Genomic DNA, 25,350 nt, shown 5'->3' with positions numbered 1-25,350 from the left:
AACTCATTGCTTTCCACTCTGAGCTAACTATCCAGTCAAGTCTAGATTCTATCAAGTGAAGATTCTTCCTTTAAAAGGAAAGAGGAATTTGATCACTGCTGGGAGTAGGCAAGTCAATTGCTGAAATGAAAAGGAAAAGGACCCAGTTTCAAAAAGAAAAGGAGAGTATCCTTTTTTGGCTTCTTCAATATACCTCTTGACAGATGTGCCATCTCTGAGCATCTTTTCTCCAGGAAGTTAAGGAAATGCATCTCTAACAAAGGAGGCTCTCGTGTGCATTCCTGGGGGGAAGGCTGCCTTGCTAATTGTATTTGGTTGGTTTTAAAAGCCATACTTCTTGTGGTTTGAGCTTCTGTGGTTTTCAGAAAACATTTCGAGGAAAGCAAATATATTTATTTTTAGAGCTGGAAGAGGAAAATTTCATTAAAATGTGTCCAGCACATCTTTTATTAAATTGGAAACATCATGCTAAATATCTCTGGAGAGTACTTAATAATATGAGGTCTTTCCTTACAATCTGGATTGCTATTAATGTATCATAATCTTTTCCCCATTATCTCAATGGATTTTTTTCCATTTAAACATTATTAATTTATAATCAACTATTATATAATTAATATTATATAATGTTATATAATTATATACATTATATAATTAAATATGTACATAAGACCATGTCTGCAGTAAGTGAATGAGAAATATGGCTGACATTTTCCTAAGGAGTTCAGTCTTTGTCATTCTGGGTATTAAATGGGAGGAGAGGATTATCCTGGATCCTGTTCTTATAAAACAAAACAAAACACGAAAGGAGGTAAAGCGGAAAAGTTGCTAAACAAACAAAAGTTGGAATCATTGTTTCCATTGGAGGAAAAGAGTTTGCAGATTCCACATAATAATGATAAAAATAATGTCACATCTGTGTAACTACTTTAAATTGCAAAGTATTTTCATATATATTATTATATCCTCATAGCACTCTTATGACAATGGCAGGCCAGGGTGGCTTATTTTTTTTCTTGTTAGGGCTGCACCTGCAGCATATGGAAATTCCCAGGCTAGGGATCAAATTGGAGCTGCAGCTGCCAGCCTATGCTACAGCCACAGCAACGCCAGATCTGAGCCTTGTCGTGACCTACACCACAGCTCAAGGCAATGCCAGATCCTTAACCCGCTGAGTGAGGCTAGGGATCGAACCTGCATCTTCATGTATACTTGTTGGGTTCATAATCTGCTGAGCCACGACAGGAACTCACAGGGTGGGCTTTTCTTAAACTCATTTTGTAAATGCTGAAACAGAGTATATTAGTCGCCCAAGGCTACCATAAACAAAATGACCATAGATTCAGTGGCCTAAAGCAACAGAAATTTATTCTGTCACAGTTCTGGAAGCTAGAAGGCTGAAATTAAGGTGTCAGCAGGGCTTCATTCCTTTTGGAGACTCCAGGGGAGAATCCATTTCTTGACTCTTCCAGTGTCTGGAGCTGTCAGTATTCTCTGGCTCATAGCATATCTCCCACCTCTGCCTCTGTGGTCACACTGGTTCCTGCTCTTCTGCCTGTGTCCTCTGTACCTTGTCTCAAATCTCCCTCTATCTTTCTCTTTTAATGACAATTATCATTGGCTTTAGGGCCCAACCAGATAATCCAGGGTGATCTTTTTTTTCTTTCTCTTTTTTTTTTTTTGGTCTCTTTAGGGCCCTCCCTGTGGTATATGGAGGTTCCCAGGCTAGGGGTCAAATTGGAGCTGTAGCCACCGGCTTACACCACAGCCACAACAATGCCAGATCTGAGCTGGGTCTGTGACCTACACCACAGCTCATGGCAACTCCGGATCCTTGACCCACTGAGCGAGGCCAGGGATCAAACCTGCATCCTCATGTAGCCCAGTCAGATTTATTTCTGCTGAGCCATGACAGGACTTCCCCAGGGTAATCTTTTCATGTCAAAGTCCTTAACTAAATTATGTCTGCAAATTCCCTATGTGTTACCAATCAAGCCCCTATAACACTCTTTGTTGTTCCATGTGTGTTAAAAAGAAATGAAATGGTCTCATTTCAGAGCAATTAAGACTTTAAAGTGGAGAGTACAAAGATGAGCAAACAGCTGAATATATGAATGTGGAACTGAAGAGTCAAGCACTTTTATATATTTGAGATTCATAGGTTAGACAGAATTAAACTTCTTAATTTCAGGTTTTTCCTCTCAAAGATTTTAATATTTCAGTCTTGGTGTAATTTTAAATTTTCAAGGCAAATGCATTGTTTTCCAAGATTATTTGAAGAAGGGAATTCCTTTCTGCTGCATTTCAGGGGATAGTGGGCTTCAGAATATAGTTTGGGAAACAGTGCTGCCCAGAAAAGAGAAATTTAGCTCCATTGTGGTGAATAACCTGGGAGACTAGTAATGAGCAGCTATATACTATGAGTTAAATACTGTGGTAAGCATTTCAGATGCATCTTTACCACACACTTAGGAGGTAGGTTCTATTACAATTACTTTCTAGCTTAAGGAAATTGAAGCAAAAAGAGGTTCATCCACTAGTCTAGATTTCCATAGCTAGTAAGTATTAGAGCCTGGCCCCTAATCAAGCCATTCTACCTTACCAGGCCTACTGTCATCATCATCGTGTTATTCCAATATTAAAATATCCTAACGGTAGTTCCAGTGCAGTCAAATAATTGAATATATATGCAAATCAAGTCTGAAGACTCTGGGAAGCAAAGCAGCCTGGGCTACTACAGTCGGTCTCTGGCATCAGGGGAATGAGGCTCCCTGTTCAGTCTGTCCATCATTGTTTCTGTCACTCAGGGCTCTGAGGTAGAACAAAGCCGGTGATCTGAAGGATGCAAAGAAATACCTCAAGACTTATGTCAAAAATGCTTCAGTCCTCAGGTAATTTACCAGGCTTGGTCCTATTCCTAATTACTTCAAAGCTTCAGTGAAAAATGAAAGAGATGCAAAATGGTATTTAGTTTTGCAGAGAAGCATCTGGATTCTTCTCCTGGCTCTGTCCATGCTGACAGGAAATGTCCTCTGACAATCTCATGGTGCTGCTGAGGTGGAAGACAAGTCTTTTCTTTTCGCTTAAAATAAAATTCCATATGGCTTTCTTGAATATTCCCCATCACATTTTCTAGGATGCCTTTACAACTTTTCCCCACAGTTAATAACTACCACCATTGCTCAACATTTATTTCAGGACTGGAAGCTGAATAATTTATGAGTGAAGAAGAGATTAGGTAGAATGAGACCATAGGCCATATTTCAAGGGTGGCATCAAGCTCAGGATTAAATCAGTTACTGTTTGTCAAGTGCTTGGAACAGTGCCTGCCACATTTAAATGTTTGGAAACCCAAAAAATTACAACTTCAGGAGAGCTTATGGGGGTGGTCCTGGGGCTTCTGAGACAATCTGAAAGGAGTAGCCATTGCAGAAAGAGCAGGACTTTGATGATGTGCTGAGCTTAACTGCAACATGTCATGACTTCTGACTTTTTAAGCCTTGGACATTGGGCACAAGGACAAATGCTCCTGGAAGATGTCTGGCTTCCATTTAGTTGGAAAAAGGGCCATCATATTTCCAAGGAGCCTCAGGAAATTTAGAGCGATATTATTATTATCATCGTTATTGACACAAGGAAATTGAGTCTCAAAGAGAAGAAGTTTCCTGCCTAATCAGGCAAAGTGGGATTCCAACCTACAGCTCTCTAACTCCCCTATCAAGTTGCTTCCACAGCACTGCTCAAGGCAGACAGGCATGGCCAATAGGTGGTCTCCTTAGAACAAGTATTTGTTTATGTATTTATTTCTCCTTGTTTGGCATCTTATTACATTCTATTTCTCAGAAGACAATAATTCTTGTTGCAAGATTTAAATTGACAGAGTTCCCTTTGCTTGAGCTGGTGCTTTTTGTGGTAGACTCAGAGAGGTGGAAAAATACTTATTAGGTGGTTTGAGAACTAGAGGTTGTTATTGTATTTTGGGAGGATGAGAATTGATGCCTTATTCTTTTTAAAAAAATAAATGTGGAAACAGTGAAATGTAAAAATTGGGTGGTATCTGATCTGGGCTCATTCATTCAGTGAGCATTTTTTGGAAGGAGCCTTTTATGAGAGTGGCTGTGCTGCTTTAGGGAGTATAAAAATAAGGAAGATATGTACCCTTAAATAAGCCTACAACCTAGTGTAGATACAACCTGATACTGCAGGTCTGGGAGTGCTTAGAGTTGCTAAATAATGTAAATAAAGCACTAACTATTATTCAGTCACTAAGCTAATGTGTCAACCAATACTCTTTATTAAAAAATTGAAACATAATTTACAACACTGTGTTAGTTTCATGTATTCAGTTAGTTTCATTGTGTTAGTTTCAGTGATTCAGGTATACATACATATATGTTCCTCTTCAGATTCTCTTTCATTATTGGTTATTATAAAATATTGAGTATAGTTCCCTGTGCTTCACAGTAGGTCCTTGTTGTTTATCTGGTCTATATTTAGTCATGTGCATATGTTAATCCCAAATTAACCAGAGATCTTGTTTGGCAAAAGTTATGTGTTTGTATGTAACATGATACAAGTAACTGTATGTACATGTATTTTAACTACTACTTTCTCTCTAATATTATGTCATTCAGTCTGGGTATAATGAGGAAGGGAAGGTTAGGACTATATATATTAGGTGTGAGATCAAAATGGGAACAAAGAGATTGACAAAATAAACCTAATCAAACCAAATTGCACCTAGCACATTACATGGTAATGATTACTAGCTAAAATTTGTGCTACACCTGTCTGGGTCAGATGCCATATATTTTCTAATAATGTCTTCTTTGTTTATTTAAGGTATTTTCCTCTTAATTAAGAAACCAGCTACATCTTTCACTTGGTATCTGTGACCAGCTAGTGCAATAATATAAGTACCAAGTTTTGTTAATAGCAGTCTTCACGAAATAACATTCACAAAACACTTACCCAGAAGAGGTGTCTGCCCCTTCTCTCTTCATCCCCTAAAAGTACATACTGGATATTTGTTGTTGACGGCATTTATCTCCTGATAGTTTCTTAAGATTTAAATTTCAGGGAGCCAGAAATAAAACACTGTAAAAGGCCCACATTCTGCTTCTTGTCTAAAAAACTTCCAAAGCATCAGAGCATAGCATATGCATTCCAATTTTATAGTTAGTATGAAAAAGTGTTTGGTAATTAACTTTAAAATTATACATATTGTGAGATTATTTTTAGAGATTTTATGCCCAAATGTGCTTTAGAATGAACTAGTAAACTACAGGATTACAGCAACATGATTCACAAAGTCATTAATTTTTATCTTTCCATGAGTAAATAACAGTTTTATAGCAACGTGATTCACAAAATCATTAATTTTTCCTTGCCCAACTACTTCCTCAAACAGATTTTTTTTTCCTATTCAGTTTCTTGAATCTATTTTTGCTTTAGCATAAGGGATAACTTTTATGTTTAGCAACCACCAGAGCCTACACCTTATTCTTCGAGATGAATGGATAAGCAGTGAGGGCCTCTGGGCTGCCTTTTTTAGAAAAAAAAATTCCGTATGAATTTGTAGAGCAACCTATGTCTTTCGTGCCTGTTATTTCTCACTGAGGGCAGATGGATCTATCTCACCCTTGGACCCCCGTCAGGCAAGTTTGCCTTCCTTTTTCCCATCCCCAAGACAAATTAAGAATGCTGAAACCTTTCCCTCATAACAAAACAGTGATAAAGCAGGTAACAAGACCTCACATTAATCTCTTTCAAAGAAGAGGTCCCAACCTGTACCCTTTGTCTAGCCTGCTGGTAGGTGGGTTTTTTTCAGGATCTTTTTAGGGTCCTAGAATTCTTTAGCCCGGCAGTACATTCTCCTTGGAAATGTTTCACTTTTCAGACGGCCTCTGTGTTGATCAAAAAACCCAAAGAGCCACCACAGAAATCTGAACCTCTAATTATCTTCTTTTATATTTTCTTACAATGGACAATGGTTCTCTCAGGACTAATGGCATCAGTACACAAAGAGGCAACAATGCAAAGAGAGGGAGGGTGGAAAAAGAGTAGCCACCATCACAAGATGTGCTGTATAATCTTGGTGGAGAAAATCCTGTTTTCTCTAGCCAAATTGTTGCTGTCTCTTGTTGAAAATATTTAAGGCCCCTGCAAGCCAATGCTGAGATAAGAAAAGATAAAAGAGTAGATGAACAATTTCCTTCCCAGGAAGAAATATTACCGTCAGTTAAATGGGAATAGATGAGTCGTCTTGCACTTTTCTAATCCCTTTCACCACGAACACAACAACAGAAATTCGAGGCACTAACACTTCTTCCTTAGGTTTCTCTGCACTAGGCTAGACCTTTTTCCAGGTTAAATAAAGCAAGAGGCCTTTGTGTGTATTGTACAATTACGTTGAATCAAGTGCTCCCTCTACTGATCAATTGGAATATTACCAAATTTGTACAAGAGTGCTGAAATCAGAAAGGAAACTATTTTGGGCAGGTGTACTGGCAAAGAGTTTTTCAAAATTATAGAAGAAAATTGCAAAAACATGTGTATTATATTTTATGTAAATGGAGTTAGTTGGAAATCAATTATTATGATTTAACGTTTTACTTGAAGGTATCTATCACTTCCAAATATTTTAGAACTTTTCTCTTTGATTAGTTTCCAGATTGAACTGACAAACGTCACTGAAAATAGTGACGAGTTATAACTGGTGGGGTTCTCAGAGGTCATATAGTGCAATACTTTCATTTGTGAAGGAGGAGGCTACGCCTAGAGTAATTCTTGAATGCTACTTGAATCACACATATCATTACTGAAACAGCTCTAAATGATTTTTGGCTACTTTGGTAAGATGATGTATGGAATAATGCTTTGAGGCATGAAATAATTAAATATTATTGTTATTAATATTGTTAGAAGAAAATGAAAGACATTTTGCATTTTCTCTCCCTTTGAAGACCAGCTAGAAATGATAAAATTGTAACAAATCAATAACATCTCCCTTGATTGGAACCACCACAAGTTTTAGGCATATGATCTCACATAGCTATTTTATGTAAATATCACAATTTCATAGATCTTAGAATTTTTATTGGCGACAGTGTAGAGGTGGATGTAATTTTTCTCACTATTTGAGCAAAATTTTGTATAATGTGTTGATGCATGAAAAGCAAAGATGTGTTTTAACTATTGCATTATCTTTAGTGAAAGATGTCATTATATGAAGACAGAACCTTTGTGGCACTGCATATTCGTAAAATATCCTTGAACTATCAAGTTGTTGCATATTCTGACCTAAAAGTACACATCAGATGCCTTTCAAATTAAAACTAAAAATGAAGACAAATCAATTTAGCAATCATTCATTTATTCAATATTCATTCAGGATAGTAACAGGCACTATGTTAATTGGTAGTGATTTAATTCTGATTTTAAAAGAAGCCTATCTGGTCCTTGCTTCTCATTGATCTTTCAGACTATGGAAGGATTATTGTTGATACAGCCTTGACTCAGCTCTGACTTTAAGAACACAAAATGAACATAACACCAAATTTTCTCTCAGGGATTTTATATGGGGGATAAAAAGAAATGAAATGAAATGAAGCCTGAATAGAATTAAGCAAGTAGAGATGAAGCCATAGAGGAAAGAATGAATAGACTTTTCTTGACAGAATAAGCAGCATCATTCAAGACATTAAATGATTTGTTCGATAATAGTAAACTATTGGGTTTGGACCATTTGTGCTTTTGTGAGAGGAGGATTATGACAGAGAGGTTGTTGCCCAACCAATCCTGGGAGATATTGAAAATAATAAATGAGATTGAGTAGGTATTGAAGAGCCATTGAAGTTTTCTCAAGCTGGTAGTGAAATGGTCAGAACTGTGTTTTTGGACAGTAACCTTAAATGGATCAAGTTTGAAGAGGTATTATTTATAATTGTGAGGAGATTGGCTATTGCAATAATGGGAGAAATGTAACAAAGGTCTCAACTTTCTAGTGAAGTGTGGCTATAAAATGAAAGAAATGCAGAGTTCCTATTGTGGCTCAGCGGTAATAAACCAGACTAGTATCCATGAGGACGTGGGTTCGATCCCTGGCCTTGTTCAGTGGGTTAAGGATCCATCATTGCTGTGAGCTATAGTGTAGGTTGCAGCCGTGGCTCAGATCCTGCATTGCTGTGAGCTGTGGCGTAGGTCACAGATGCAGCTTGGATCTGGGATTGCTGTGACTGTGGCTGCGCCTGGCAGCTGCAGCTCCAATTTGACCCCTAGCCTGGGAACTTCCATATGCTATGGGTGTGGCACTAAAAGATACCCCCCCCCCCAAAAAAGAACTGCAATTTGATTCAAAAAGGTGGAGAAAAAACAAAACTGGATGACTGATTATCTGCGGAAACTGTTGATAAAAAGGGAGAGATAAAATGACTTTTAGAATTTGTCACATACATGTCTGATAGCTTGGCAATGGCATTAATAGATGAGGAAACAAAAAAAGGATACCTATTTGATGGAGAGAATATGAAGTTTTCTTTTGGCTTTATTGAGTCTGAAATGGAAGTAAAAAGATAAATTGTGGGAGTAAAAAGATAACTGTGGGAAAAAGATAAAAAGAATTCTGATTCGTAAAAGAGATTTAAATTTAGAAGTCATTTGCATAAAATGGTAATAGAAACAGTAGAAAGTGATGCTTTTACCTTATGGCTTTAAGTTTTAATTTTAATAGGACAGAACTTTTCATTTTAGTCAAATTGGAGATAGAAATTCTTTGGAAACCCATGATGTTATAGATTCATACATACTATATATTCAATAAGAATCTCTTTAGTGGTTAAACTGAAAGGAAATCCTTTAGAATGTTGAGACTTTGGACTCAGCAACTTTTTTTTTTTTTTTTTTTTTTTTCTTCGCTAAGTGAGTAGGAAAAGAGTTGCTAGTACTCTGGAAGGGATGCTTAAGTTCATAGTATACCGGACACATTGCCTATTTGTCAAAAGACTGGGATAAAAAGAGAGACAATGAAAAAAGAGTTCCTTTGAGTTTCTCTGCAGTTATTATTAAGGATTGACTACATTAAAGTAATTTCAGAAAGTTGAGCTTATGGGCATGTTAGAGGTTAGAAGGGATGAAAGCAATCCTCAATTCTCCAGCTTGTGCTTTCATTGTGAAATCATTCCTAACTAGACTTACTAATTTAATCCCTCATGATGTTTTATTGTAGTATTTATGGAGCAGGAAAAGATTAATAGCTGAACTGAAGAACTTAATATTGAGCAAAAAAGGAAGAATAAACCTAATAAGAAGGGGTTATATTTTGTGGAGTGAAGGCTGAGCAGCTCACTCTGAGGGAAGGGAATAAGTCAGCATTTAGCTGACAAGATAAAATACAGAACAGGATTTTACAGAATTAATAGGAAAATAGAGAAGGACCAACATCAATCCCAAACACAAAGTTCTCATTCTGGCTTCATGACTTATAAACTGTGACCCTGGACAAGTAAACTAACCATTCTGTCAAATGGTGATAATAATGGCCTACCTTACATTGTTTTCACAAAGATTAAGAGTTAAAATGTTATTATATGTTAAGTATATCAAATAAATAATGTCAATTTTATACCTCTTCCAGAAAATTCTTCCCAACTTATTTCAAGACTACCCTGCTTGAATTTTCTCTCAAAATTGGACAAAGAAATTACAAGAAAACTACAGACTAATGGATTTCAAATCCAACAGTATTTATAATATATCATGATCCAGTGGGGTTTATATGGGAGTGCAAGCCTGGTTTCATTTCTAAAAATCAGTCTATGTGATCCACCATATTAACAGATTACATAAAAATTCTGCCATTTCTGATAAAATTGTCAGCTGAGAAATGAGTATCTTAGACCTGATAAAGGCAGCTATGAAAAACCTATTGTTAACATCAAACGTAACAGTGAGAGACTGAATTCTTTCCCTTTAAGAATAGAAACAAAATAAAAATGTCTGCTTTCACCATTTCTACTGAGTCTTCTGTAGTAAAGGTACTAACCAGAGCAATAGGCAAGAAAAACAAATAAATGGTAATCAGATAAGAAAGAAAGCAGTAAAATTAATTTTATTTACAGATGACATAATACAAAATCCAGTTATATTTATGTAGGCAACACATACTTAAAAAAAGAAATTTAAAAAGTACATAAAAATAGCATTGAAATAATTACAGATTCATTTAACAAAAGATGTGCAATACATATACCTGGAAAATTAACATGTTAAGATAATTTAAAGATGGTCTAAATAACTGGATAAATATATTGTGTTTAGCTTAGAAGATTCAACACTGTTTCAGTTCTCTTCAAATTAATCTGTACATTCAACACAATCATAATCAAAATCAAAGGAAGCTTTTTTCTGGAAATTTGTAGCATTATTCTAAAATTTATGTAGAAATATAAAAGGTCTAGATATTCCAAAACAACTTTGAAAAAAGAACAAATTTTGAAGTCCTGGAGTTCCTGTCATGGTGCAGCGGAAACGAATCCAACTAGTAACCATGAGGTTTCGGGTTTGATCCTTGGCCTTGATCAGTGGGTTAAGGATCTGGCCTTGCGGTGAGCTATAGTGTAGGTCACAGATGCGGTTTAGATCTGGCATTGCTGTGGCTCTGGTGTAGGCTGGCAACAACAGCTCCTATTAGACCCCTAGCCTGGGAACCTCCATATGCCATGGGTGCGGCCCTAAAAAAAAAAAAAGGACAAAAGACAAAAAAAAAAAATTTTTGAAGTCCTTATTTCAAGACTTACTACGATAAACCAGGAAAGTATGATATCATAACAGATCAAAAGGGAGTAATAGACAACAATAGAATAATAGAAGGAGACTTTAAGTGGATAGATCATCCAGACAAAATCAATAAGGAAACATTAGACTTAAACTAATACTTTAGACCAAATGGACGTAACAGATACTTCAAGAACTTTTCATCCAACAGCAGCAGAATACACATTTTTCTCAAGTACACACAAAACGTTTTGTAGGAACATTATATATTAGGTCACAAAAAAGTACTATCAAGTTTTGAAAGATTGAAATCATCCAAGTATTTTTTCTGACCACAAGGAAATGAAACCAAAAATCAATAACAAGAGGAAAACTGAAAAATTCACAAATATATGGAAATTAAACACACACTCCCAAATAACCAATAGGTCAAAGATGAATCCAGAGGGAAATTAAAAAAAAAACTTGAATGAAATAAAAATATGATTTAACCCTAGGATTCAAGGATGGTTCAACCTATAGAACTCAATTGATGTGATACACCACATTAGTAGTAAAAGATTAAAAATCATGTGATTTCAACAGAGGCAGAAAAATCATTTAAAGAATTCAACATCCTTTTGTGATAGAAATGTTCAACAAATTGGGTTTAGAAAGAACATTTCTTTTTTTTTTTTTTTTTTTTTTTGCTATTTCTTGGGCTGCTCCCACGGTATATGGAGGTTCCCAGGCTAGGGGTCTAATCAGAGCCGTAGCCACCAGTCTATGCCAGAGCCACAGTAACGCGGGATCCGAGCCGCCTCTGCAACCTGCACCGCAGCTCACGGCAACGCCGGATCGTCAACCCACTGAGCAAGGGCAGGGATCGAACCCTCAACCTCATGGTTCCTAGTCGGATTCGTTAACCACTGCACCACGACGGGAACTCCAGAAAGAACATTTCTTAACATATTGAAAACCATTTATGACAAACACGCATCTAACATCATACTCAATAGAGAAAGATTGAGAGATTTTCCTCTAAGGTCATGAACAAGATAAGGGTGCCTATTCTTATCAATCCTACTCAACATAGTTCTAGAAGTCCTAGCCAGAGAATTAGGCAAGAAAAGGACATAGGAGGCATCCACATTAGAAAGGAGGAAGTAAAATAGTGTCTGTTTGCTGATGACATGATCTTATATATGGAAAATCTTAAAGATTCCACTAAAACATTGTTAGAACTAATAAACAAATTCAGTGTTTCAGGATATAAAACCAACAAGCAAAACTCAGTTGCATTTCTATATCCTAACAATGAACAATATGAAAAATAAAGAACACAATCCTATTTAAAATAGCAAAAAAAAAAAACCACCCAATAAAACAAAAAAAATTTAAGCCTAAATTTAACCAAGGAAATGAAAGATCTATGCATTGAAAAACTTCAGATTTTGAGGAAAGAAACAAAGGTGATGCAAACAAATGGAAAGATATCCTATGTTCATGTATTGGAAGAATTAATGTTTTTAAAACGGCCATACTATCCAAAGCCATCTATATATTTGGCCCAATATTTACCAAAATTTTAAAAGCATTCTTCACAAAAATATAAAAAAAAAATCCTAGAATTCATATAAGATCACAAAAGATTCCAAGTAGCCAAACAGTCTTGAGAAAGACAAAGTTGAAGGCATCACACTTCCTAATTTCAAACTATATTATAAAATTATAGTAATCAAAACATTATTATAAAAACATACACATAGATAAACAGAACAAAATTGAGAGCCCAGAAATAAACCCATGCATATGAGGTTAACTAAGATTTGACAAGGGAGCCAAGAATATTCAATAGAGAAAAGATCATCTCAAAAAAATGGTGTTGGAAAACTGGATGTCCACATACAAAAAAATAAAATTTTCCCCTATCTTACACCATTCACACTTAACTTGAAATGGACTTAAGGACATAAAGATGAGAACTAAAATTGCAAGACTCCTAGAAGAAAATGGAAAAAGCTTCTTGACATTGGTATTGGCAATATCTATCTGGATATAATACCAAGAGCACAGACAACAAAAGCAAAACTTAACAAATGGGACTATATCAAATTAAAAAACTTCTCCCATGCACCTACAGCCAACTAATCTATGACAAAGGAGGCAAGAATATACAATGGAGAAAGGACAGCTTGTTCAATAAGTGGTGCTGGGAAAACTGGACAGCCACATGGAAAAGAATGCAGTTAGAACACTCCCTAACACCATACACAAAAATAAACTCCAAATGGATTGAAGACCTACATATAAGTCCAGACACTATAAAACTCTTAAGAGGAAAACATAGGCCAAACATTCTCTGACATAAATGACAACAACATCTTCTCAGATCCACCTCTTAGAGTATTGACAATAAAAACAAAAAAATGGGACCTCATTAAACTTCAAAGTTTCTGCACAGTAAAGGAAACCCTAAACAAAATGAAAAGACTACCCACAGAATGGGAGAAAATCTTTGCAAATGAATCAATGAACAAGGGATTAATCTCCAAAATTTATAAACACCTTCTGAAGCTCCATACCAAAAAAATAAACAACCCCATCCAAAAATGGGCAGAAGACCTAAACAGACAATTCTCCAAAGAAGATGTACAGATGGCCAAGAAACACATGAAAAGATGTTCAACATCACTCATTATTAGAGAAATGCAAATCAAAACCACTCTGAGGTACCACCTTACACCAGCCAGAAGGGCCATCATGAAAAAGTCTACAGACAATAAGTGCTAGAGAGGGTGTGAAGAAGAAGGAACTCTATTACACTGTTGGTGGGATTGTCAATTGGTGCAACCACTGTGGAAAACAGTATGGAGATTCCTCAGAAAACTAAACAGAGAACTACCATTTGATCCAGCAATCCACTCCTGGGCATCTATCCAGCGAAAACCATGACTTGCAAAGATACATGTACTCTGATGTTCATTGCAGCACTATTTTCAATAACCAGGACATGGAAACAACTTAAATGTCCATCGAAAGAAGAGTGGATCAAGAAGATGTAGTACTTATATGCAATGGAATATTACTCAGCCATTAAAAGGAACGAAATACCACCATTTTTAGCAACATGGACGGACCTAGAAACTATCATGCTAAGTGAAGTCAACCATACAATGAGACACCAACATCAAATGCTTTCACTGACATGTGGAATCTGAAGAAAGGACAGACTGAACTTTGCAGAACAGATGCTGACTCACAGACATTGAAAAACTTGTGGTTTCCAGAGGAGACAGTTTGGGGGTGGGGGGATGTGCTTAGGCTATGGGATGGAAATCCTGTGAAATCAGATTGTTATGATCATTATACAACTATAGATGTGATAAATTCATCTGAGTAATAAAAAAACAAAAAAAAATTAAAAAAACAGCAGGAGGCAACTTATTGGCATCCACTGAAAAGTGGGAAAAATGATTTTATCATGCTCTTGGGCCTCTCAGAAAGGGTGACAAAATGAAACATAAGTTTCTTTCTGCTTCTGAATAAATAAAAGTGTATTAAAAATAAATAAAAAAATAAAAAAAAACTGCAGTGTAAAAGAAACAATCAGCAAAATGAGAAAGTAACCTACAAATGGGAGAAAATATTTGCACACCATATATCTGATAAGGAGTTGATATGCAAAATATATGAGTAACTTAATAGAATAAAATCTGATTGAAAAAATGGGCAGAGGAACTGAATAGACATTTTTTTTTCAAAGAAGACATACAACTGGCCAACAGATACATGAAAATATGTCCAATATTGCTAATCATCAGGGTAATCCAAATCAAAACTACAGTGAAATATCACCTCACACCTGTTAGAATGGCTATTATCAAGAAGACAAGAGATAATGCGTGTAGGCAAGAATGTGGAGAAAAGGGAACCCTTGTGCTCTGTATGTGGGAATATAAATTGGTGCAGCCACTGTGGAGAACAATAGGGAGAATTCTTTAAAAATTACAACTATTGCATGGTTCAGCAAGCCTGCTTTTTTTTTTTTTTTTTGGTCTTTTTTGTCTTTTTAGGGCCATACCCACGGCATATGGAGGTTCCCAGACTAGGGGGTCTAATCAGAGCTGCAGCCACCGGCCTACGCCAGAGCCACAGCAATGCAGGATCCCAGCCACATCTGTGACCTACACCACAGCTCAAGGTAATGCCAGATCCTTAACCCACTGAGCGAGGCCAGGGATCGAACCCGCAGCCTCATGGTTCCTAGTCAGATTCGTTTCCACTGTGCCACAACGAGAACTCCAGCAAGCCTACTTTTGGGATAAATCCAGAAGAAATAAAACCAACATCTGGGAGAGATATCTGTACTCACATTTTCACTGCAATATTACCCACAATAACCAAGATATGGAAACTACCTGAGTGTCTGTGACTATGAATGGATAAAGGAAATATGATATATATGGATATGTATATCCAATGGAATGTTAGTCAGCTATAAAAAAGAAGGAAATCCTGACATTTGCAACAGCATAGGTGGAGCTTGAAGGCATTATGCGAAGTGGAATACGTCAGAGAAAGACAAATACTGTATAATCTCACTTATATGTGGAATATGTGGAAACAGAAAGTGAAATGGTGGTTTCCAGGGGTTGGGGAAATGAAAAGATGTTGGTTAAAGAGTACAATTTTTAGTTATAAAATGAATATGTACAGCATGATGACTATAGTTAACAGCACCGTGTTGTATACTTGAAAGTTGCTCTGAGAGTAGAGCTTTAATATTCCTACTGAAACAACAAAGTGTCAATTATGTGAGGTGAAGGATGGTTAAGTAAACTTATGGTGGTACACATTTCACAATGTATAATGTATCAAATCATCACATGGTACACCTTAAACTTATCCAATGTTATATGTCAGTTACAGTTCAATAAAGTTGGAAAAAAGGAATGAGATACTTGTGTAAAGACAGACAAATAGATTAGTGGCGTCAATGAGGAATTTAATTCAACAGGGAAAAGATACTTTTTTCAACAAATGGCACAGAAATGTTGCAAAGTCTCTAAAAATTTAAAGCTTCGCTTTTATCTCATAACATAAAAAAAGTTCCTTGAAATGGTTCATAAACTGAAAGTAAGAGCTAAACTCTAGAAATTCCAGAAGATAACATAGGAGACAACTTTAGCGATGTTGTCCTTGGAAAAGATTTCTTAAATAACAATGCTAAAATCACAGTTCATAACAAGAAGAAAACTGATAAAGTAGACGTTATCCAAACTTTTATTCTGTTAAGCAAATAAAACTGGAAGAAAATATTGCAAAACATGTATTTGATAAAAGACTTGTTTTTAGAACATAAAAATATTTTACCGCTTAATAAAAAGAAAACAGTCTAAGAAAATGGGCAAGATATGTGAACAGATATTTTTTTCAGAGATGTTATACAGATGGTAAATAAACATAGAAAAAGATGCGCAAGATCATTAGTCACTATGGAAAAGTAAATTAAACCACAGATACCACTACTTGCCTATTTGAATAACCGATATTGAAAAATGCTGATTATATAAAATTTTGGGAAGGATGTGAACTTTTATACATTCTTGGTGGGAATGAAAAATGATAAAATCACTTTGCAAAAAAGTTTGGCATTTTCTTAAAAAGATGTCTGTACACCTACCATATGGTGCCCCTGATTCCACTTCTAGGTTTTACTCAAGAATATTCAGGAATGTAGAAGTACATGTCCACAAAAAGTCTTTAACGTGAATAGTCATAGTGGCTCTATTTGTGATAGCTAAAAGCTGGGAAAAAACCCATAGTTTCTATTAATTATTGAATGGATAAAAATTAGAAGTACAGGAGTTTCCTGTTGGCCTAATTGGCCAAGTTAAGGACTTGGCATTGTCACTGTCATGGCTCCAGTTACTGCTGTGGCATGAGTTTGATCTCTGGTCCAGGAACTCTGCATGCTGTGGGAACATGCAAAAAAAAAAAAAAAAAAAAAAAACTAAAAAGAAAACGAAAAAACCCATACAATAAAAAGTGAATTATTGATACATATAACAACAATATGAATGAATCTGAAAATGATTATGTTGAGTGAATGAAACCAAGCAAATAGAGTACATAGTGTATAATCCATGTGTAGAACATGCTACAAATCTATCATGATAGAAAGCAGATTGGTTGTCTGCAGATGGGAAGGCAGAGTGAAACAAATTTCAACTATTATTATTCCTTCATCATTCACCCCCAAATGATGAAGGAATGAAGGTGTATTGAGTTTAAATTTTAAAAGACTAAGGCAAACCCTGGTATTTGTTTTTAATAATTAAATCCATGTTCTGTTGTTATGGGAAACAGGCTATTGAAATTAAAGTATAGCAATAGAAAAATAAGAAAAACATTTTGTCTTTTTGCAACCCAGAGTGCTTTTGAACTCTCCTATCCTTTACATACACAAGCATTCCTCCTCATCCCCACCCTCCACCCCCACACGTTATGTCTGTAAGTCTTACTTTGCTTTTTTCTGTGTCTGATTGGTTACCATTTCATGTTGAGAACCAAAAACCATAGTTGCATTTTTCAAATACTAGTTTCTAAAGCTTCCAAAAGTCAGCAGTGAGATTAAAAAGCAGGACCACTACGGGAACCCCCACCACATATTTCATGAGCCCTCCTGGCTTTGGATCTATCTTTCTCACTGGGCACAATGAACCCCCCCAAAGCAAACCTGTTGAGTGGTTGCTTCAAAGTGCTTGTGGTTTGTTGACTTTAGTGCTATCTCTTTGTATTTGACAAACTTTGGGCAAAGTATAAGAGACAAAGATTCCAGGGCCTAAAGGAACTTTGGCATGGTTTTCACCAGGAGGTTGTCCCCTTTCCCATAGGAGTGAGTTTTGGAATATGCAAGGGTCTGCTGGCATTGTAAAGATGGGGGCCACTGATGTGAACTACCTCGCATTCAGAAGATAATCACGCACGGCCAAGAACTGTCTTGCCAAAGGCTAACAGTACAACCATGGAAGAAATCCTGACTCCTAGTCAATGTTATTATGATAGTAAAGGAAACAGAGGCTCCAGAGGTGTTGCACCAAATAATCCTCATGCTCTCTCAACTGCATTTCTCTTATAACTGCAGGTCTGAGTTCCTAGTTTATGATCTGTTTCGATTATGTCTCAGTGGGTGTGGGAACACTTACCCACTTTAAACATAACCCTGCTGCCTCTCACTTGCCACAACACGATATCTTATGGCTTCAATACCAGGAACACTAGGACTAGATGCAAGTCATTTCATTATAAATGTTAAATGAATGGTCTGAAGTCACAGGGGAAGTGAAGGCAGAGATGAAGGTAGAGCCCAGGACTTCTGGTTGTGACCTCACTGTTTGTTCTAACACTGAGTTGGGATGATAGCAATTTCTTTAAAATTGCCAAATAAATTATATAAATTAAACAAGGATGCACATTTCTCCTTAAACACATTGAGAAATATATAATCATTTGTATTCGACTGACTTTATTTCTGTTTTCATTTAAAGATGAAGAACGTGGCTGCTGGCGTTGGACTTCCTGGCTCAGATGCTGGGTCTCCCACTTCTGTGCCAGTTCTTCATCTGTAAAAAGGGGGAAGTCTAGGACTGTCATGGGGATTATCTAAAATAACTTATATCAAGTCCTTACCAGTGCCTCGCACATGGTGAATCCTCAGAAGTTAGCATAATTTCTGTTTAATATCTACACAGGTGCTGAGGTTTTAATAAGTACAATTATAAACCTCAAATCTGTCATTCTCTAGAACTTTAATGAACTCATCATAAAAGCCATACAATTTGAAGACGATTATACAAAATCCTATACTTGCCTTTGCGAATAACCTGATTGAGAAGCACACTTTTTGTCTTCTGACCCCAGAAAATCTGGCCAATGCGCAGGGCCCGTGAGGGAAATACCCCAGACCCTAGTGGCCTGGGCACCACAGCAGTTCATGTGGTGTTGAGGATTAGGATACAGAGTCTCGGTTGCTTTGACCAGCTAAATTTACTCACCGGCTAAATATTCTCCCTACTTCTAAAAGTTTGCTCTCTTTCACTTTCTTCCTTATCTGCATTTACTTTTTCTTTTTCCTTTTTTGGCCAACCTCCAGCATATGGGGTTCTTGGAACAGGGCTCAGGTCGGAGCTGCAGTTATGACTGACATGCAGCTGTGGCAACATCGAATCCTTTAACCCACCGTGCCGGACCAGGGATCAAAACTGCATCATGGTGCCACAGAGACACCGCAGATCCTGTTGTGCCCCAGCAGCAACTCCAACATTTATTTATCTATTTTTCTTAGGGCTGCACCTGTTGCATCTGGAAGTTCCCAGGACAGGGGTTGAATCAGAGTTGTCGGCCTATGCCACAGCCATGGCAACAGCAGATCCGAACCACATCTGTGACTTACGTATAGGCTTGTGGCAATGCTGGATCCTGAGCATTTACTCTGGGTGAGCATTTACTTTTAAATGTATTATTGGTGAGTGTGAACTTCCCCAATCTCTCTGAAAAATTGAAGAATTCTTTTCAAGTTTTTATGGTCTTCAAGTGTAAACAAGAACGAATTATTGACATTTCTATTTTGTAGCTCTTTCTATATATCTCGATATTCTACTGTGTAAATGCCAAATTAGATTGTAGAAACCAAATTCTGAAATTATCCACTAGGGGGAGGCCGTGTTCTTCCATTAAATGTGAATAATCTTTTTTTTTTTTTTAAGTGAAATTGACACTTTTCTTCCCCCTGTGAAAACTTCAGTGCTTCAGTCCTGATATTAAGAACTCTGCTCAAAGTCATGGCTGTAGCTTGGTTCTTTTGAGGTTGACAGTGTGGAAGCCATTCAAGGAGAAAGACGCATGTTGATCTCTGAACAGCGTTTAGTTCCATTTTTTCTTTATCTTTCATGGGCCACTCAAGCAACAGTTTCACACAAACATTGTTTTTCACAGAAATGTCACTCCACTCTGAAGACTAAATCTAAGGACTCTCTTCTGTCTCTTTACAGAGATGAGTTTCTGAAGGATCTTTCCGAATCATACGGCCATGCTTCTTCTTAATCTTCAAGTCTTCACCACGCTGATGGAATGCTTCACAGAAATGTAACAGGGTTATGAATGTTTCTGATGGCTTTCAAGCAGCTTTAAAAAGCAAGAAGGTAGGAATTCCCATCGTGGCTCAGTGGTAACGAACCTGGCTAGTGTCCATGAGGACGAGTGTTCCATCCCTGTCCTTGCTCAGTGGGTTTTGGATCTGGTGTAGGCCAGTGACTACAGTTCTGATTCTACCCCTAGCCTGGGAACCTCCATATGCCATGGGTGTGGTTCTAAAAAATGAAGAAGAAAAAAAAACCCCCAAAAAACAGGAAGGTAACTTTTTAAAGCTCATTTGTATTTGAATTTCCTAATGATTCCAAGTAACCAGTGTTTAATATCATCAAATTATATCACTTTCATAATATATATATACAAGAAAATTTTGCAGTTATGGAAGTACATTAACTGGTAAGTACGGGCAGAGGTTTAGAGTTTACTTAGATTAGGAAATCAAGGCTTGTTTAAAGCACAATGATAGTTATTTATCTGGTGCTCAGGAAATTTCAAGTTGGGTAGGATGATGGTGCAGCCACTTTGCAAAACAGTTTGGTAGTTTCTATGTTAAGCATAAATATGTTATATGACCCAGCAGTTTCACCCCTATTTATCTACCCAAGAGAAATGAAATGCACACTAGCAGCATTACTCATATTAAACAGAAAAAAAATCATCCAAATGCCCATCAGCTGGTGAACATATAAACAAAAAAGTGTATCATACAACAGAATGCTTTAGAAGAATGAAAAGGAATGGAGTAGTGATGCATGATACAGCATGGATGACTTTCAAAACCGCTATGCTAAGTGGAAGAAGCCGGACATGAAAGATCACATAGTATAGAATTTCATTAGGGGTTCCCTGGTGGCCTACTGGTTAAAGACTCAGTGTTTTCACTGCTCTGGCTCTGGTTACTGCTGTGGTTTGGGTTCAGTCTCTGGCCCTGAAACTTCTGCATGACGTTGGTGAGGACCAAAAAAAAAAAAAAAAAAAAAAAAAAAAAGAGTTAAAGGAAAAGTCCAGAAAAAGTAAATTATTTATCATAACAGATGGTAGATTAATGTTGCTGGAGAATTGGCATGGAGGTGAGGGGAGCCTGCAAAACAGACACAAAGTTTCATCTTGGAGTCATTGAAGTGTTTAAGAATTGTGATGATTCTACAACTCTCTACATTGACTAGAAACCATTGAATTGGACACTTAAAATTTGTAGTATGTATAAGGCTATGAAGAGTTTGTAGAATGAATCTAAAAATGAAGTGTTTCTATGAAAATTTGAAACATTTCCAGAGAGAGAGAAGCTCAGTTTGTTAGTCTTCTTAGATACATGTCAGCTTCTTGCCTTCATTTCAGAAAAGAGTAATAATATGAGACTTTCATTTCTGTCACCCTGAAAAATAAGCCAGATGCTCCTGAATCAAAGCATCAGAATTCAAGCTCTTGGGCCTGTGTTGGCCCGTGACCTGTGAAACGTTCCTATAACTCACACAATCTACCACTCACCGAGCACAAGACTCTGGTAGAGCTGGTCCTTTCTCTCAAGGAACATGAGCACCCTGTTTGCGATCTTGAGCAATTTCTTGTTGTTATTAGTAGTGAAGTTCTCACTGTGGCACAGCAGAAACAAATCCGACTAGTAGTCATGAGGTTGTGTGTTCCATGCTTGGCCTCACTCAGTGGGTGAAGGATCCAGCATTGCCGTGAGTTGTGGTGTAGGTCACAGACGCTGCTCGGACCCATCATTGCTGTGGTGGCCTGGGCCAGCAGCTGCAGCTCCAATTCGACCCCTAGCCTGGGAACCTCCATATGCCACTGGTGTGGCCCTAAAGAAAAAAAAAAACAACTCTGCAATCCAGGTGCAAGAGTTTGCAAACTACCTTAACTGCTGTGCAACACAGCCTTCCACCATCGGAGGCACTGGAGCCTGCGGCCTGTCAAAAACTGGCGCTTTTTTCCTCTCCTTTCTGTGGAGATACTCTCAGCTCCATCCGTCACAAAAATTAAGGCTAAATCTCCTTTGTACAAGCAAAAAGGAATGGGGGCCCCACTGAGCACAGAGTTCGGCTACCCGCTTCTCCCTGGGGACCCCCATGGATTAGAAATAACAAAAGTCAGAATAGAGCCACAGGGTCTAGTGACTTATCAGGCTACAGCAAAGCCTCCTGTCCCTGCAGTGGCTGCTGCATTCCTCAGAGGCTCAGAGTCTGCCTTAGGAGGCTGTACCTCTGTAATCCCCCCAAACAAAACTTAAACAAGATAAACCTTAAAAGAGCCAGGTTGAAGTACGACAGACTGCATGGCTCTGACTTGAGTCATAGAAAACATGCAAACAACAATAGCAATCTCTGTTCAAAAAACAAAATAGGATGTGAGTGTATGGCCCATGAGGACAACTGTTTCCCAGGTTCTGGTTTTATTGATTTATTGATTTATATTTATTTATTTATTTAAAACTGCAGTATCCAATTTCTTTATTTTTTCTTTTTTTAAAAGTCATAGTTGATTTACAGTGTTCTGTCAATTTCTGCTATATGGCAAAGTGACCCAGTTATATATATGTGTGTGTATATATGTATATATGTATATAAACACACATCTATATGTATATATTCTTTTACTCACAGTATTCTCTATCGTGTCCCATCAAAAGTGACTAGATATAGTTCCCTGTGCTATGCAGCAGGATCTCATTGCTTATCAATTCCAAACACAGTTTTCATCTACTAACCCCAAACTCTCAGTCCATCCCCCTCCCTTGGTTCTGGGTTTTATTTTTTTTATTTTTTGGTTATTTGGAGCTGACCCATGAGAACAGCTATTTTCCAGGTTCTGGATTTGTTTTATTCTGTTGATTGGTTGGTTATTTAGAATCGTAATCTCGATCCTACCAAGAGGACTTGGACAAGTCACACGCCTCTGTGACTTGGATCCTTCATATGGAAGCTTCAAAGGCAGCTTGGACTCTTGAAAAAATCTTTCATTTTTAATGTACTGGGATCTTTGGCTCGTAAGAATAAAGTCAACAGTCAGCTGCATCTTTAAGCTAATGTTTGTTGAGTTCCTTTAGAATAATGGGTCTCAAATCTTAGTGAGCATGAGACTTACCTGGCGGCCTTGTTCAAAGCCACACTGCTGGGCCCTCTCCTGGAGTTGCTGAAGCAGTGGGATGGGGACAGGGCAAGAATTTGCATTTCTAACATGTTCTTGTGGCTCAAGGATCTTGGCTCTTTGGGGATGTAGGTTCAATCCCAGGCCTGACTCAGTGGGATAAGGATCCAGCATTGTGGCGTAGGCTGTGGCTATGGCGTAGGCTGCAGCTGCAGCTCTGATTCAATCCCTGGCCCAGGAACTTCTCTGTGCCACAGGTGCAGCCATAAAAAGAAAAAAAAAATGTTCTCACTATAACAACAAAAAGATGGTAATTGTGTGAGGTGAAGGATGTTTGTTCAGTAATCTTTTTTTTTTTTTTTTTGCTATTTCTTTGGGCCGCTCCCGCATATGGAGGTTCCCAGGCTAGGGGTCGAAGCGGAGCTGTAGCTAACGGCCTACACCAGAGCCACAGCAACGCGGGATCCGAGCCGCATCTGCAACCTACACCACAGCTCACGGCAACGCCGGATCGTTAACCCACTGAGCAAGGGCAGGGACCAAACCCATAACCTCATGGTTCCTAGTCGGATTCGTTAACCACTGTGCCACGACGGGAACTCCTTGTTCAGTAATCTAATTGTGGTACACATTTCACAGTATATATGCTTAGCAAGTTGTCACCTTAAACACTTTAAACTTATACGATGTTCTGTGTTAGTTATATCTCAATAAAGCTGGGAAAACAAATCCCAGCTGGCCCTTTCAGGGCCCTTTTCAGTCCTGCCAGATTTTTCTTTTCTTTTCTTTTTTTTTCTTTTCTTTTTTTTTTTTTTTTGGTCTTTTGTCATTTAAGGGCTGCACCTACAGCATATGGAGGTTCCCAGGCCTACACCACAGCCACAGAAATGTCAGATCCCAGCCGTGTCTGCGACCTACACCACAGCTCATGACAATGCTGGATCCTTAACCCACTGAGCAAGGCCAGGGATCGAACCCACAATCTCATGGTTCCTAGTAGGATTTGTTTCCACTGCACCATGATGGGAACTCCTGATTTTTCTTCCATAATCCACATGGCACCAGACCCCAAAGTGAGGAACACAGACTATTATTTTCCCCTTGTGCCCACTTCCAATTTGTTCTCTTCCTTCGTCCCTGGGAATCTCTAGATTCCTTGAACGGAGAGCTGTCAGCTGCTCCAAGAGTCACCTACTGGCTTTTCCTCCACATACAGCTCTTCTCAACCAGGACTGCTCCTGGAAGACAAGCAGATAGAAAATAAGCTGAGTGTTTATTTCCTCCCTCCTCTCAAGGAAGGTGCGTAACCAGTACTGGAACCCAGGGTCAAGAATAAAAAAAATAATAAAAAAAAGAAGTGAGGTAGATACAAAGAAAATAACTTTTTTTCCTGGCTAATTTCTGACAGACTATAAACCTTGTTCATCTTTCTCCACAAGCTTTTGAGACCATTCCCTTGCTGTAGTCTGACTAGAACAATGGGTTATTTTTTTCTAACATCATGGGTGGTGAATTTATGGAGTGGTATAAATCTGAAAATTCACTTAAGACAAAAATCATAAGGAAAATATATGACATGGAAGAATTTTCACAAATATATTGATTATTTTCTCTTACAGAAATTAATTTCTTCTTATCTCTTTTTCCTAAATCCTGTTAATAATCGCTACTGTTTTGAGTCATTAAAAATGCATGAAATTTGTTTTACAAAATTCATTGGAAATTTCAGCTATAAAAACAAATGACAATATGTTTGCCCACTTGCTGAATTTGTCTTGTTCATCTTGGAAGACACATACTTCTTCTAAAGTGTCTTTGGGAAATTTTCCTTGTTGGTATTATCTTGTGAATATTTTTGGATCTCACTGCTTTTCCTTCCTTCTTTTGGATAAGTTTTCAATGACTTTATGAAGAGAAAGTGTCAGTGTTTACAGCGATGACCAATGGATCTGCTTCTGATGCTCAACAACTTTTCTCAGCACCCAGAATGTCTCTGATCTTGGGGGATTGTTGCCTAAATATCGGCTACGTCTGTACTCCCCTGACAAATATGTGGAGACAGAATTGGAGGAAACAGAAAAAGTAGCTTTAATTGCTAGGCAAGGAGGGAGTAGGGCAGGCTAATGCCTCAAATACTCTGCCTCCCTTAGAGGAGGTAGTGAAGACATTTATAGTGTTCAAGGAGCACGATGTCCTCAGCTCTTGGACATTTTCCTGACTGGTTGGTGGTAAGGTCACTGGGAGTCAGCATTATCAACCTTCTGGTTCCAACTGGTCTGGGGTCTACCTGCTTGTAGGCAGCATCCAGTTGACTTCTTCCACTGGTGGGGGCTTTAGCACCTGCAAAAC

The sequence above is a fragment of the Sus scrofa genome, chromosome 17, assembly GCF_054392235.1.
Source record: "Sus scrofa isolate SSC_HxYL_T2T_F1_AM1 chromosome 17, Sscrofa_HxYL_maternal_Yorkshire_Landrace_v2.0, whole genome shotgun sequence".
Classification (NCBI taxonomy): Eukaryota; Metazoa; Chordata; class Mammalia; order Artiodactyla; family Suidae; genus Sus; species Sus scrofa.
The sequence above is the reverse complement of the archived record's forward strand: the minus strand, read 5'-3'. Positions refer to the sequence as shown.